This window comes from Pelodiscus sinensis, chromosome 20 (genome assembly GCF_049634645.1).
Source record: "Pelodiscus sinensis isolate JC-2024 chromosome 20, ASM4963464v1, whole genome shotgun sequence".
NCBI classification, from domain to species: Eukaryota; Metazoa; Chordata; order Testudines; family Trionychidae; genus Pelodiscus; species Pelodiscus sinensis.
The window spans coordinates 5,894,352-5,910,000 of NC_134730.1; the positions used below are offsets into that span (position 1 = coordinate 5,894,352).

A 15,649-nucleotide genomic window follows, 5' to 3' on the forward strand; every position below is an offset into this window, starting at 1 on the left:
AAAGTACAGTAATTCCTCATTTAACACTATAAATGCGTTTCTGAAAATGTTAGTGCTAAGCGAAAACATGCTATGTGGGGTCAATTTTCCCATTAAAATAATGGAAAAGGTGGGGGTTGTGTTTCAGGTGATGGTGGCAAAGTCAATTTGTTGTTGGTGCTCAGTCATCAACGTCAACATTAGATATCTAGCAACACAAGTCTCTGTGGTTTGTTAAAAACACAAAGATAAACATGTGAGTGAGCGGAGGAGCACTGTGACGACGTGTATTCATCCGCTCATGCATATTACCACTGTTTTCACCAACTTATATCGTCACACGAAATAATCCGCCACTTGATTATTTTTGTGTTATTTCAGGAACGGTCATGTTATTCGAAAAACGTTCCCCCAAAAAATTATGCTATTACAAAATCGTGTTAAGAGGGCACGTGTTAAACAAGTAATTACTGTATCTAAATCCAGTATGTTTTTATACTTGCACAATGCAGACATCCATTTTTTGTTGAAAAAATAAAAGACAACCATTCCTATGCTGTTACTTTGTCACAGTACTGGTGGAAAGGGCATAGAGAAAAGAATACAGTAGAGCAAGAGCATATGCTGCATATCTTCTAGCCTATGTTTTAAAACCATTCCAGCCTTCAAAAATAAAAAATTGGATCCCATCGTTTTATTGATTATTGCACATAAAGCAAAACTGAAACTTCTCCATTTGGCAACTTAATGATTGATTTAGTTTCCATGTATAGTTTCCAAGTTCAGAGAACAAGTGATTTTTCCATAATACTTTTTGGTCAAAGATTTAAAGTAACTTTGGTAGAAAACGAAATTCAGTATAAACACCCTTGTAGCTAAAGAACCAGCATAACCATAAACTCCAAAATTCTCTCGCAAACATTTTTATAACATACCTCTCACAGATCAGTTTTTAAATTTCATACCAAAGTTACCACCTTTATTCGATATAAGGTAAATAACATTTGAAAATAAATGAAATTAGAACTGCTTAGATCTATCAGCTACTTCCACTCCTAGAAGCTGCCCAGTCTATTTCTCAACAACCCAGGTAAATTTGGATGCTGGGCGTCACGTCAGTGAGAAAGAAGTGGAGTTTGATTAGGGGGTGAAAAGGGTGGGAGTGCTGTGTCCGCTGCCTACATATTGAAAAAGGGAAAGTGGAATAAGAGAATAGCTGTGGCTCAAGACAAGCCATAAAAACCTTTCGGATTGCAGTTCTTCTTCTACTTCATTCCCACACCCAAAACTGAAACCCCACTATCCACAACTGAAACCTCCCACACAACAACTTCTCCTCTCATATCACCCATCATAGCCCTCCCCATCCAAAACATGCTACTATGCCAACTCTCCACGGTTCCCACCACCAACCATTACCCTCCCTGCCCCTGAAAAAGCATCCCTGTACTCCTCTCCCCTCCTCTGTCTACTACCTGCTTACATGACAGTTTCATCCACTTCTTAGGTATGTAATTCAACTGTAAGCTAATACCTAAGAAGTGGCTAACACTCCATGCTTTCACAAGCTTTCTATAGCTATGTATCTACATTTAACATTGCTGGAAGGCTGGTTACATTTTGGCTCAAATGGCCATTTGCCCGTGCATCTTTTCTATTTAATACACTGGTAGCACAACAGCAGAAACTAACTTGTATTGCCACAAGGTTCCCCCCACTCTCTCCCATTCTTAAACATGTACTTTAGTTTTACTCTTCTACTTTATGCACTGGGCAAAATCTCTGTCCACTATTCTACCCTCCAAAACCTGCCACTTAAAAATATGCAACTATATCAGCTTCTATATATTACCATAGTACCTTGTTGTAGTAGTCCAAAAGAAGATATGAAGCAGGCCCTATTCTTTCTTTCATGATTCCCTGCAACTCCAAGTACATAGTCCACAATAGAAATTTAAGAAAAACTCACCAGTAAAGTAAGGTAAAGTGTATGGACAATACTGTATTCAGATACTACCCATCAGCCGAACAGCCATCATAGGAGTATTTTGCTAAACACTGAAGATGTATTGTATATGTGTTTTTTCAGTCTATTTCAATATGTATTTCTAATCATAGAAGGTTAGGGTCAGAAGAGACCCAGAAGGTGATCCAACTCCCTGCTCAAAGCAGGATCAAATCCAAATAAATCATTGCTGCCAGGGCTCTCTCAAGTCTCACCTTAAAAATCTCTTACAGATGCAGATTCCACCACCTCCCTATGCAAACCGTTCCAGTGCTTCACCACCCTCCAGAGAAATAGTTTTTCCAAATATCCAACCTAGATTTCCCCAGTGCAACTTGACACTATTGCTTCTTGTTCTTTCATCTGCCACTACTGAGAGTAGCCTGACTCAATCCTTTTTGGAACCTGCCCCCCCACCCCTTTCAGGTAGTTGAAGGCTGCTATCAAATCCCCCTCCTTCTTCTCTTCTGAAGACTAAATAAGCCCAGTTTCCTCAGCCACTCCTCTTAAGTCATGTGCTCCAGCCCCCTAATAATTATCATTGCCCTCCACTGGACTCTAATTTGTCCACATCCTTTCTTTTCAACATTGGACATAATACTCCAGATGTGGCCTCACCCATGTCAAATAGAGAGGAATAATCAATTTCCTTGATCTGCTGACAATGTTTCTACTAATGCAGCCCAATATGCCATTAGCCTTCTTGGCTACAAAGTCGCACTGTTGACTTATATCCAACTACTCATCTACTGTAATCCCCAGGTCTTTTTCAGCACAACTGCTGCCTATCAAGTCTGTACCCATCTTGTAACAGTGCATGGGATTCTTCTGTCCTAAGTGTAGGACTCTGCACTTGTCCTTGTTGAACCTCATCAGATTTCTTTTGGCCCAATCCTCCAAACTGATTAGGTGACTCTGGACCCCATTCCTACCAACCTCTCCCGCCATATTATTGTCATCTACAAACTTGCTGAGGGTGCAAGCCAACCCATCATCCAGATTATTAATGAAGATGTTAAACAAAACAGACCCCAGGACTGATTCCTGGGGCAGTCTGCTTGATATCAGCTGTCAACTAGACATCAACCTGTTGATCACTACTCATTGAGCCCGACGATCTAGGGAACTTTCTATTCACTTTTTCCAATCATATGGGACCTCACCTGATTGCCAAGAGTTTTCAAAGAAAATGGTCAAGTGGTCTAATGGCCAAGGGGTCTGAAGCATAGAAAGTGGAGGTTGGTAGTTCAGCCATCAGATGAGAACAGAGAGTTTCTTTAAAAAAATATCTTTTGTAGTTGTGAGCACTCAGGCTGACCTTGTACGTTTTGCTTCAGGGTGTGAAAGACAAAGGATTCAACCCTCAGAGCGATCAGTGATTCCAATTACAAAGTTATGTTGCATACTAAAAACCATTTTTAAGCATTTTAATCCTTGAAGTGACTATCACCAGTTATGAAGCCTTTTTCTAAGCAAGACTAATTCAGCAGTTGCATTTGCATTACTGAACTTCCAAACAGCCAGGGACAAATTTTTTAAAGAATAGGGAAAAAGATATTATATAAAGTTCTAAAGCTTGCCTTCTCAATAGGAAATCTGCAACAAATACTGCCCCTTTCTGTTTTATTTCAACAGAAAGGTGGCCATGTCAATAAGACTTTTACAACATTACTGTATTTCAAAGTCAGCAAAAGAAGAGTTAAAGAAAAAGGGGTAGCATTTACTTTGTAACAACAACTGAACTAAACTGCCTTTTAAAAACTCCTTTTTTTGTGTAGTGGTCTAGTTGGAAGAGTGTCTCTCTAAAGGCTTGGTCCTGGTCTCATGCAAGTCACTGGGAAAGCTCCAATTGACTTGAGGGATGCAGGATCAACACTTAAATCCCCAGGACAGTGTTAGATACGATAGCTCATTGGCCAGCTATGCTCACAGCTTTCATCCAAGCCATTTTGAAATAACATATTAAGATACACACATACTTTGCTCACTATTGACATATGAAAACTTTCCAAGATTATTCATATTTAATAACTACACAAACGCATTCGCAATTATATTCAGAATCACTACTACTCTATTGAGCGTTAATAATTATTGTGATGTTCCATGCTGATGTGGTTTTGCAACTGAAACATAAGTAATTCAAAGATTAAAAAAACACTATTTTGGTTTTAATAAAATGAAAACTAATACATAAGATATCAAAATAATTAGCACTGAAATTTAATAAAATAAGTATTTGGACATGGCATGTGAACTGGTTCGTTACACCCTAATGCCTATTTGTAAATAGTTTGTTCAAATAAATGTCATCACTAGCATTCAAAAGTCAACTACCAGTTCATAACCTCTCTGCAGAAAATCAGAATATGCTCCATAAGAAAAGAACTTTGGGGGAAAAATTACAGGAAAGAAAGCATGATCAGATTGTACTACTGATTCTATAATGCCATTTGTCCATTATCTCTACCTATTAGGTATAAATAAGGTAGAGAGCAAGCCATCAGTCTCAAGCTGATCAAAAGTCATTCTACTAGTGTTGGTGTAGTTTGCTGTTTCTCCTTCCTATCAAAGAGCTATGACTGACTGACATACAGTTTTCATTATGAATTCCCATAATGAAACAGTCTACTCCACACTCTTTATTCATAATTAACATACCACAATGAAGTTTTAATTAATTAATTTTAATTTGTTGTTCAACATTTAACATGGAATGTTATACTATAACTTACAATAAATTCTCCATAATAAACAACAGCTTCACAGCAAAATCAGAAGGGATCAAAACCGTCTCAGCACCATTATGTAAGCACTTAATATTCTTCCTGTTGGCCAGCCTGAAAAGTAATATGACATTGATCATTAAGGTGTTTTTGTGACCTTTAGAAACCTAAATAAATGTTGTTTCATTTTCACTGAAGTTATATTAAAACAAGTACTTCTCAGTGAAATTGTATATGAATCTTTTGTTTGTAATTATTTTTGGACTATGTGAAGCTATTGATTAGGGGCATTAGCTTATAGTCATTCAAACGATTAACCGAAAAGCCTGATTACACAGAGACAGAGGGGAGGCGGCAAGCAGGAGCCTGGGCTTATCAGTTAATCCAAATGATGACATGTGCTCCCCCCTTGCTGCCTCTATATCAGAAGCAGCAAGGGGAGTATGGGGAAGAGGTGGGAGCCAATGTCCATGAGGAGCAGGCTCCCCACGAGCACCGGATCCTGCTGAGCTGCCTGGTCCCTCCAGCCCTCCGCTGCTACCTCTGATACAGATGTAGCAGTGTGGAGGGTGAGGGGGGTAGGCAAGAGCCAGTACAGGGGGGAAGCAGGCTTTCAAGCCTGCTCCCCAGTAGATCAGCTCCTGCAGAGCCGCCTGTCCCCCCACGCTGCTACTTCTGATACAGCGGCAGCAGCATGGAAAGGAGGCAGGAAGAACCGATACGTGTGAGCAGCTTGCTTTTGAGCCAGCTCTCTGTGTGTGCTGGCCCTATGAAGCCATCTCCCACAGAGGCACTGGAGGGGGAGCAGCAAGCAGGAGCTGGTGCTTGGGGAGAGCAGGTGCTTGGGGGGAGGCAGCATGCATGATGTTCTAAGAGGAACTCATGTGCGATAAAGGTTCCCTAAAATCTTGTCCTATCCTCAGTGAGGTTCAACTATACTGTTTTCCATTAGGGATGTTAGCAAACATTTATTTTTGTAAATGTGTAACCTCTGAATGTTTTACATGCGGGGGGAGGAGGGGCTGGCTTCCTGCGTGTACCGCCTCCCCCACTGCTGCCTCTCTATCAGAGGCAACAGTGCAGGGTGGGGGCATCAGAGCCAGCAGCAGGAGGGGGAACAGGTGGCTCTGCGGAGGCCAGCTTGAAAAGCCAGCTCCCCACAGGCACCAGCTCCCACCTCCCACCTTGCTGCCTCTGACAGTCATTAGGATAAACCAATAAGCTCATCAGTCAATCGTGTAAATGACTTACACAGTAACATCTCTAGTGTCCACTAGTGTATCTTGTTTACTTTCAGGATTCTCAGAAATTCTCCCAACATCATTCCAGACTGGTTTTGAACATTTTTAAGTCATATCATCTAACACTGTCCAGAGAAGAATGGGAGGTTTTCAGAGAAGTCTCAGTGTAGACAGAAGCAAAGACAGTCCTCTGCAGCTTCAGAGTAAGGTACAAGATATATCCCTAAGATGTGAACTATCTTCATTCATCTCAGAGTTTTGATTCTAAAGGTGATAACCTCATGAAGCTATAATATCTAAACTTCAAGGAAGCTGCTATGCCCTCCCCTCACAATGCTAGGAGCTAAGTCTTCAGCTTAGTAGTCTACTGCCTCATTTACCGAGATCTGAACTTGGTTTAAAAATGGTGGTGATCACATTTAACTAGTCAATTTGGACAGCATTTTCCCAGCCCTCCAAAAATGACAATGTACTTGGAGAAGGAGAGGGTTCTATATACAGAGTGGCTCCCTCCCTCCCCACCCACCCACCCAAAAAATCCACAAATGTCAGGGAAATTGTCTAAGAATAACCATTTACAGAGTTATTGCCAGAACCACTTCAGCATGGACAGAAATAACTGGACCAAGAAACATAGCTTAGTATTAGAATGTTATTCTGTGAGCAGTGCCAACGAGCAGCACCACTATCTCACATATTTGATCTTGCCCAAACCAACAGCCAAAAATTGTAACACTGGTGAGAACAGGTTTACGGAACAAACTGATTGTTAATTTGCAATACTGCTCAACTCTCCCCTCCCCCGCAAAAAAATCACAAGTATAACATGAAGACAAAAAGGTATTTGGTCTGGATGTATACAGATCCCATGGCTGGAATTCCAACATTCTAAGGCTGAGTATAATCCAAGGCAGGCAAAACACAGTCCACAGGCCACATCTGGCCCATCAAACCTCAGTCCCTGCATGCTACTCAAACCAGCCAGCTGTGAGAACCCTGTGCTTCTGAGCACTACAAGCTGGGTGGAGGGGCGGAGAGGCTTCACACACTGCCCCCACCTACAGCACACTCTCACAGCTCCCACTGGCCTCCCCACCACTCCAGGCTCGCAGCACTCAGAGAAGAACATGACCCTTGCAGCAGACCGCTTTGAGCAGTGTGCGGGAGTGTGGTAGGCAGGGAGCCTGCCTGAGGGACCCGCTGGGCTGCTGGCTGAGAGCTACGGAGATAAGTGCCTCCTGGCCAGAGCCTGCACCTGACAAACCCTCCCTCCCAAACTTCTGCCCCAGGTCACAATCCCCTCCTGCCCTAGATCACAACCCAAACCCCTGCACTCCCCACCTGAACCCCTGCTTCTAGTTTCAGAATCCACTCCTGCACCCCTCCTAGACTCTGCACTCAAATCCCTTATCCGAGCCCCCTTCTGCATCCAACTTCTATCCCAGACCTCACACTTCCTCTTCTAATATCATGGAAAAGTGCAGCCTTAACCACTTACCAAATTCTTAGAGTTGCTCCCCCATTCAAAAATTATTGCCCATTCCTGGGATGCATGTTAGAAAAGAACTATTTTATCTGGCAACCCAGAAAGAAGTGTTCAACTACTTCCCTTCACTTTAAATACTTTTAATACTTTATTGCTCAAAACAGCCTTTCAGACACTGGAATTTCTTTTTCCTTACTACAGCTTTAACTTTTCTCATCTGCCAGTAACAGAAGCTAATACCCTTAATGACCAAGAGCTACTTTGTCAGAGAAGCATTTTTAAATACCAATGTTTCTGCTGACAGACTCACTCACTTAGCAGGCTTCTGCCAATATAGTCCCTCTGCCCTCCAGTTACTCAGGATCTTCCTTCCACTCCAAAAAAAGCTAAATTCACATCAGATGGATGGAATTCCAAAAGCAAAAAAGAAAATAAAAGTTTTTAAGAAGGCCTATGAATTGCAAAGCTACCCCCTGGGATCTCTGAAAGGCACCTACAAAATTAACTAGTGTGCTTGGAAGAGAAACTACTGTAGTACTGCTAAATAAACCAGTATTCTGATGTAGCAATATTAATTAATATATTCATCTTCATATAGATGAAAATTATTCTGAAGTACTGTATACCTAACTAACACTAGGATATAAGTAAACCAATGATGATCAACAAATTTGTGCAATAATTCTGACATACTAAAAGACAATAAAACAAGTATTCCATAGAAAATTTCACTTACCCATGAAAAATCTCACTAAATCAATCTCAGATCCTTGCTGCTTTGGCAACTGAAGTTCTGTTGCCAAAATAAATTCATGTAGGCATCTTATCTGCTTCATCAAATATGCTATTTGGTCCATTTTCCCAAACATTCTTCTGAACCACAAGAGAAGTCACTTTCAGGAAAACTCAACTTGTTAATCTGTCAAAAATCAAAGTAGGAAAAGTTAACCAAGTTACAAAATAGAATAATGGAATATAAGATTCATGCAAACACATGCTTCATGCTTTACATACTTGACCATATTAGCGAAGGGTTTGGACACACCATGCAATGCCATTGAAATGTCCTAGGCTCTCAGAGTCCCCTGCATACATTAAAAATACATTTTTAAAGAAAGTTAGATAACTAAAATATGGACCACATTAAAGCATTCAGTGACGCTGTTGTGGATAATTGAAACCTAAAGAAAAAGTAATGGACAAGCATACCTATTTGAGGCGTCTTTGATCTCAACTGTGAATGCCTCAGTTACTGTTGGTATTGCAGTAAAAGAAACCAGTAGAGTCGACGGATGGTATGATTGCCTCGAGGAACACGGCACTATTTTCGATAGGTCAACATGTCACTTTGTGTAATATCATTCCAAAACTGGCAACAATGAAACATTTGTCTTTTGCGGAAAGTTAACTGCACACATAATAATCACATTAATTTGCAGGCTGCATTCTGTTACAAGCATCAAAATTCACTGACATTTCATAGTAAAGTACCTGAAACACTGTATTTTCTTGTTACATCAGTGAGCTTTGCATAAAATTATGGAAGACAGCAAACAGAGATGCAGGTTCACTGTGTGCGACCCTGGAGGTTTTCAACTTTCCAACAATGTACTTCAGGTTCCCCCCCCCCCCATCTGTACCTTCCAACAATGTTCAAGTTGTTTTAAATATGAGATAAGAGCATGAATGGCATGGATTTCTAGTAAGCAAAATTAAAAGTGATAATAAACTGATGCAAAGTCACGTAATCAGATATAAAACATGCTAAAATAACAGCGTCACTAACGTGTCATCTGTCTCTGCTGAAAAGTCATTGGACAAATCCCTTTCTTCTTTAACAGTTATGATTCTCACATCTTCAGGTCCAGAACAAGTAGATTCTTTAGGCAACTGATCATCGTCATACCTGTATTACAGAAATGTGCATAATTAACAATATCGCTAACATCTTTTATTCTAATCAAGTATCCTGAAGAAATCTATTTAGCTTTGAAATATCATTAAAAGTTCTAAATACTATAGATAAAAAAATATGAAAATCAGCACTTCGTAGTACGGCTAAATATCAGTACAGGCAGTCCCCGACTTACGTCGGATCTGCACTTACGAACGGGGCTTTTTACGCCCCGGAGCTTGCGGGCGGCGGGACCGCCCAGAGTGCAGCGGTCCCGCCACCGCGTCCTCCGGGGCAAGAAAAGCTGCTCCGGGCCTCCCTGGTGTGCTGGGGGAGACTCCCCAGCACAGCAGGGAGACCCGAGCAAAGCCACACAGGCGGCGGGACTCCGCTGCCCATGCGACTTTGCTCCTTTGCCCCGGAGCAAAGCCGCATTGGCAGCGGGGTCCTGCCGCCTGTGCGGCTTTGCTTGGGTCTCCCTGCTGTGCTGGGGGGGGACTCCCCCCCAGCACAGCAGGGAGACAGGAGCAAAGCCGCAGAGGCAGTGGGACCTCGGAGCAAAGCCGCGGAGGCGCAGGTCTCCCTGGTCTGCTGGGCGGGGGAGGGACCTGCTGGGCGGGGGAGGGGGCGCAGCTAGTGCGTCCCTCCCCCGCCCCCCCATCAGACCAGGCTTTTGTTGTGGGACGCCTGGGGTAGAGCAGCTGGGGTGCTGCCGGGTTGGTCCTGCGGGGACCTACCCGGCAGTGCCCCAGCTGTTCTGTCCCAGGAGTCCAGATTCAGCCGCTGTTGAAACTGATCAGCAGCTGATTCCAGGAAGCCGGGGGCAGAGCAACTCTGTCTAGGGCTTCCTGTAGTCAGCAACTGATCAGTTTCAGCAGCTGCTGAATCTGGAGCCAGTTCCGACTTACATACAAATTCAACTTAAGAACAAACCTATAGTCCCTATCTTGTACGTAACCTGGGGACTGCCTGTACAATATCAATGAATACTCTAAGGTTTCCAATTTTGTTAAAATGGGCTGATTTTGCAGTACATGAACTCTCAGAACTTTAATTTTAAAAGACTCTCCTGTGATCTTTTAAGCACACATTAAACTTTATGTATACCATTCGTGTAGAAATAGAGAATGTCACTAACGTTCCATCTGCTGCTATTAAAGAAGTGTCATCTGGCAAGTTTGGCAACTCTCTTTCCCCTTTCACTGTAATCCTTCTCACAGCTTCAGGCAGGGAACAGACTGATGCTTTTGACAGTGGGTCATAGCTGTCATATCTATATTACAAAAACATATTTGGTATTGAATTAACTTTGAGATTTGTCTTTGGTTCATATAATTGTAATAAAATGTGGTGATATTTTACTTACAAATCTAGTAAAAATCCTGCAACTTCTGCATCATTTCTAAAATCTAATTTTTCCTTAAGAGTCAACCATCGATCAATATGGTTTCCCACATAGATTCTCGTTTTCCCTCTTCTTCTATCAAGACTTTGCTTCCTCTTTTTCTTTTCCAAGCAGGACAGTACAGGGGGTCTACCGCATCTCTTTGCTGGTAATGACATTGTAAGCTTACAAATAAAGAGAAATAATAGTTAGTAAAATTGAAGTTCATAACAATTATGCAAATGTTAGTGTTCTAAGTCATCACTGCAAATGCTATTTCAGACATTGTCATATTTATATATACACATACAGAAACACATATACCAAGACTTGGACTTTTCATCTTAGAAAAGAGGAGACTAAGGGGGATATGATAGAGGTCTGGTGTGGAAAAAGTGAATAAGAAAAAGTTATTTACTTATTCCCACAATAAAAGAACTAGGGGCCACCAAATGAAATTAATAGGCAGCAGGTTTAAAAGAAACAAAAGGAAGTTTTTCTTCACTCAATGCACAGTCAACCTGTGGAACTCCTCGCCAGAGGATGCACTGAAGGCTAGAACTTAACAGGATTCAAAAAAGATAGACTGATGGGGCTTAGGTCCATCAATGGCTATTAGCCAGGATGGGTAGGAATGGTGTCCCTGGCCTGTGTTTCTCTAGAGGTAGGTGACAGGAGAGGGATCACATGAGGATTACCTGTTATGATCCCTCCCTCTGGGAGGCTGGTGCAGGCCACTGTGGAGAGACAGGACACTGGGCTGGATGGCCCTTTGATGTGACCCAGTACGGCCGTTCTTATGTTCTAAATCATCTCACACACAGTTCAGGCTCCAAGAGGTTCTCCTAAAGCCTGACCCATAGACGTGACCTCTACCCCCCAGACCTCTCAGGAGCACCAACGTACCTGGGACCGGCCGCGCTACACGCCCCGAGGTCAGGGGCGTCCACACACGCCTAAGGGCAGCGCCCGATGGTCTCTTGTGCAGCCGCCCCCCCCCCCCCCCGGAAGGGAACAGTAACGGCTACCACGTTTAACCGCTGTGCCCCGGGGCCTGCCCCGCCTCTGCCCCATGGGGCCGCTCTCCTCTCCGGGGGGCGGGGGCTGGGCCCGGAGCTCGGAGGCGCGGCTCAGCCCGGGCAGTGCCTGCGGGACGGGGCCGGTCCCGCTCAGGTAGGGGGCGCCCCAGGCCCGGAGTCCCCTCCCCACCCGCCCGCTCGCTCGCTCACTCACTTCCCAGCGGCAGCAGCAGCCACAGCAGGTGCGCGCGACCCGCCGAGCCGAGATAAACACGGGGCACGTGACTCGCGACCGCTGGCGCAGGCTGATGACGCATGGGGAGGCGCGGGCCGCGTCGCGCCCGCCCCCTAGCGGCGGGGAGGGGTTGCGGCTCCCCGCGCCGCGGGCGGAGTCGTGGGGAGCGGCAACTGAAGTGCCCTGCCTCTCGGCACCGCGCCTGAGCACGTGTCCCGCTGCCCGTGGCGAGCTGCGCGTGGCGGTTCCCCTGGGCCAGGGGTGCCCAAACTTTTTTCAAGGAGGGCCAGATTTGATGAAGTGAACATGCGTGAGGGCCGACCATTTTGCCTGACATTCTTTGAACCATTGAAATTAAATGCAAATTAACTATTTTATGCAAAGTTTATTGCAAACGGCATACTTTTCATTTCGTCACATGGATGACAAATCTAAACAGGAGTTAAATCACTCTGCCTTTCATATCTAAAGGCCAGATGAAAAAAAAATCCAGGAAGCTGAAATATACGTCAGGAACATTGTAAAGTACATTACATATTATTGGTAATAAAGGTTGTCTGTCAACTTTTAAGTTCAAAAAATATGAACAGGAACATAACACCAAGTATACATGTTGTGTCCAAATATATTTATAACTGATTTAGACCAACTGACATTAACTGAGATTTTACAATGTATTCATCTCAATACATATGGATTCGTTGGGGGCCATAAAAGATAGATATTGCCAAATTACCTGTGGGGCCGTATTAAACCGGAACATGGGCCGAAATTGGCCTGCGGGCCGGACTTTGGACATGCCTGCCCTGGGCCGTATGGCAGGGGCTGGAGGATTCAGGGGCCCTGGGGCAAAGCAATTTCGGGGGCCCCTTCCATAACAAAAGTTGCAATTCTATAGCAATACTGCGGGGCCTGGGCAAATTGCCCCGCTTGCCCCCCCGGCGGCTCTGGGCTGGATCGGGGCTACTCAACTTTGGAAGCCCCTGGGGCCACGGGGCCACAGCGCATGTGAGGGCTGCGACTTGAGTCTGGCTGCGAATATCTCCCCTGAGTAATGGCAGTCCAGGAGTTTAAGTTCTAAAGCGAATATCAACTGAAGACGATTCTATTGGCTACTTTTTTGTCTTGGCTTCACAATTTAAACAAATCAAACAAAACCTGCCCATTCAGTCCTGGGATTTACTGGAGTATAAGTACAATCAAAGTAAAGACTGTGTCTGCAAACTTTAAACTCATTCCAGGAGGAGTAACAGCTAATTTGAGTTAGGGGTTTACTTTGAACTCCCGTTTCACTGCAGCGTGTAGATGCGGGCAGTTATTCCGGGCTAGTCAGTTTCCAAAATGGCGACCGCCCGGGAACATGCTAATAAAGCGCGGGATATTTAAATCCTATGCTTCATTCGTAATTTCAGTCGCCCTCATTAGCCTCCCTAGTTCAAACTAGGGGGCTAGTGTAGACGTAGCCTTTGTCATTCACAATTCAGTCATTCATATACTGGCAAATATACAGTAGGAGTTCTCACACTGTACTCTGAATGGCAAATATTCAGACATATTAGATGGACATTAAGAGATAAGCATGGCTGTCCACAAGAGAAATGATTAGCAAGTGCCAATTCATAATGATAACACTGCCTACTCACAACCTTACTAATAAGCTTAAAACTAAAACCAGAGTGAAAACAAATCACAAAGTACGAGCTTCTAAGTTGGGTGACTGATGGCAAGTCAGACCTATTCAAAATAAGTATGATTTCTGGAAGATAAAAACAGACAATCATGAATAAATGACCAAAGTTGACACTGAATTGATAAGCCAGAATGAAATGCTAGAATTGGGCTCTGAGAAGTCCAACCACTTTAAAAAAGAAAAAAAAAAGCCTTCTACACCAGAGTCATTTGCATAGTAAAAGCTCCCCGATCCTTCACGTTCCAAAGAACATTAAACAATACTGTTTCTTAAATCTGCTGTTAAAAATGAGGAGCTACATACAACAGACCAGTGGTTCTCAAAGTTTTATATTAATGCTCCTTTTCACACAAAAACACAGAAAGCATCTAAGTGTGACACCCTTTATGAATTAAAACACTTTTTATATTTAACACTATTATAAATGCTCGAGAGAAGTGGGATTTGGAGTGTAGAGGCTCACACTTTGCAACCCACCATGTAATAATCTGTGACCTGAGCGGACACAACCACCAGTTTGAATGCCCTTACAATACATGATCAAATGGGTATAGAACAGGTAAACACTTGCTACACAGGCTCTGAAAACAACAAAACTGCAGTTACAAGGTTACCATTCAAATCGCTCTATGTATTTTAGAAAAGTACATCTGTCCATCGGTATGTGTGTCTGTTTGTTCAAGAACTCTTAGATGGTAAGAGTTACGACCACCAAATTTGATATGCAGCTTCCTTGTCTCCTGACTTAAAGCAAGGCAGGGTCTGGTTATGCCATAAAAATGGAAATTGCCTAGAATGGGACTCTTTTCCCTAACATGGAAAGAGAGGGGCCTGATCAAATGAGAACAAAAGACAGAGTGACCACTGGGGGCCGTGAGCATGGGGGATAACTAAAGTGCAGAGTGACCAGTAGAAGCAGCTGTACCAGCAACAGAGTGGCCAGCTGGGGCTGGGACTTGCTATCTCGCTGGCCACTGGACTGGGTAAGTAGCCCTCTTGCCCCAAACAAGGATCTTAAAGACTTCTCAGTTAGTCAATTATCCGATAAGCAAAGGCTTATCAGATAGTCAATCAATTAATCGAATATTCAATTCCCTGCCTTTATCAGATAAAGGCAGCAAACGGGGGAGAAGGATAATTCAAAGCGGCTGGCATATCCCCGCCCCGCCCCCGCAGAGGTCCATGTGAAGAGAGGATTCTCTTCTCTCCGCGATGTGGCTTGGGAGTCATTCAGGCCTGAGCAACGCAGCCCCTGCTACAGGGGACGCCGTGGTGCCGAAAGAGGAGCGGTGGGAAAGCAGCGAGAGGCAGCCAGCTTGCCCAGCAGGCCCTTTTTCCCCACAGAGGACACTAGATGGGCGGGAAGAGAAAAGATGGAACGCTTCACGAATGTGCGTGTCATCCTTGCGCTGGGGCCATGCTAATCTTCTCTGTATCGTTCCAATTTTAGTATATGTGCCGCCAAAGCAAGCACAGGGAGGGTGCCTGGCCCGGAGCTATAAATACCTCAGCGTCCGTGGCGTCTTCCAAGTGAGGGCGAGCGAGGGCGGGCCAGCCGTTCTAAGGAGCCCATGTGGAGCAGTGTCCTAGATTTCCTCTTTGCGTCCTTCGCCTCCCATGTGAGGCCGCCACCCAGTGGAGCAGCAAAAAACCTTCGTGCGGGACCAGCGGACGCAGGTCGTGGCATGCGAATGAGAGCAAGGCATGCTGGGAGCCAGCATACGGTGAAGTGGCGGGAGTGCCGTCCTCTGCGCCTGGAAGAGGGAAGGGTCAAGCAGGTGTGAGGATGGGAGGGGAGTCGGGCCAAGTGCTGGGTGAGGGCTCCTGACCCGTCCGTGTCCGGGGAGACGGCGCCGAGGGCAGGTGGGCCTCAGGGGGAGAGGCCAGGCGTCGACGCGGTATGGGGGGGGTGGGCATCGAGCCAAAGGCGATTGAGATCTTCAGAGAAGGAGGCTTTCTCTTCACGTCCTCGGTGAGGGAGAGCAGGCCC

At 44.4% G+C, this 15,649-nt stretch overlaps 1 non-coding gene across 1 annotated transcript; it reads right to left on the bottom strand.

The window, feature by feature from the left end:
* Positions 1-15,026: 15,026 nt before the first annotated feature.
* Positions 15,027-15,133, bottom strand: LOC142819192 (U6 spliceosomal RNA). Its single transcript, XR_012896986.1, has one exon. It is a non-coding gene; the product is annotated as a U6 spliceosomal RNA (small nuclear RNA).
* Between the last annotated feature and the right edge of the window lie 516 nt (positions 15,134-15,649).